Below are 1,807 nucleotides of genomic sequence, written 5' to 3' on the forward strand. Positions count from 1 at the left end.
TTTCATTTAATATTTCTATTAATGTTTCCACCATTGAAAATGCCACAGTCCATGACTTTCTTTGTTCTTACTATAAAAAGTTCATGAGACTGTTATTAGGTGGGAACATGGAATGAGGGTAACCTAAATCTGTGTTCAAAGGCCAAAGTCATTCATACTTGGATGCAGAATAAACTGTGTCTTAAATACTTGAATATGTTCTTTGTGTTTTTGTGTTAGCTACTGGGACATCCCAAGTGGTGAAGTTAACAGAAGTAAAATTAGGAAGGCTAGGGAGAAGGGGAAGGAGTAAAAAATAGTGTGTTACTTACAAAATATTTTCAGCTTCATGAGTCAATTCTTCCTCTCTTCATACCTCATCGTTTAGAGCACACTTGCAACCTATTTATTCCGATTATATTTATGTCCTCCCTATCATGTAGGAATAACAAATATTTCCTGAATCACACTACAAGATCTAACATTGGCTAGTAGTCTGAAATCTTCTTTTGGAGCAATTGACATGAGTTTTTAATTGTAAAATATTTAAATCTGTTTTTTTTAAGACAAGACACACATAATCTACAATAAGGTAAAAGTGTGAACTCTTTTTAATGTTCTCAGAAGCCTGCATCCTAAATATCTCTATTACCATTTCCACTTTCAGCTGGTGTTTTCAAACTTACATATTCTATTAGAAATCACTGAAGTAGAATGCAACTTGCTGAGAGAAGAGGCCATGTTTTAACGTTCTAGGTAAATAGGGTGTCAATGGAATTAGTGAGAGCTGCATTTGCACAGAGTATTTTCAGTTTATTATAGAGTTGTATTTTTATATGCTACCTTCAGAATTTGAAAATGAGAAGCAATTGGTGAAAATGACAAAATATTGGTGAGCATTTAGAAAAATATGATAATTTCTAAAACAAAATTTTAAAACTCTATTGTGGAATACCACAATTTACATTCCAAGTTGCATATGAAGACAAGAAAGCAAGGAATTACAAAAAAATCCCAAAATGCTCATGTAAACACAGACATTAATGCATATATAAAAGCACACATATATGTATATTTATACATATGTGTGTATGCACACATGTGTGTATTTATGTATGGGGAATACATACGTTAAAAGGTAAAGTACAGCCAGGTGGTGGTGGTGCACACCTTTAATTCCAGCACTTGGGAAGCAAAAACAGGTGGATTTCTGAGTTCGAGGCCAGTCTGGTCTACAAATTGAGTTCCAGGACAGCCAGGGCTATACAGAGAAACCCTGTCTCGAAAGAACAAAAGAAGAAGAAAGAAAAGAAAAGTAACTTTGGGAATTATAAGTACAAACTTTAGGTCAGACAAAAATGCTACACAGAAAAAAAAAACAACTCTCTGTAGAAAACTTAAAGGAAAACACATCAAGAACAAACCTAATTCTACATGAAATTATATATTCAGAATGATTTGATACAGACTATAATTAATTAATTCAACAAAATGTTCCAAGAGAGTGGATGTGTAGAGAATGAGTTAAAATATATGAAATTGCTTATTTGCTGTAGCAAAAATTACAATACTTAAAATCCAGAACTTAATCAAATAATAGCTTGTAAATGAAAATGTGCTAGCACAGCCAGCAAGGATGAAAATGATGAAGAATTGATGTTGTGTGTTTGCTGACTTGATCTCAGCTACATAAGAGGAAATATTAATTGTTTAGACCTCAAAACACTGAGTCTAAAATAAAATGTAGCTAGTGGATATAATGATGGATTACAACCTAAAATACAATGCAGAGAAACTATGTATTCAAAGCAGGTTCTCTTTTTTTTTT

This window comes from Mus caroli, unplaced genomic scaffold (genome assembly GCF_900094665.2).
Source record: "Mus caroli unplaced genomic scaffold, CAROLI_EIJ_v1.1 scaffold_24717_1, whole genome shotgun sequence".
NCBI lineage: Eukaryota > Metazoa > Chordata > Mammalia > Rodentia > Muridae > Mus > Mus caroli.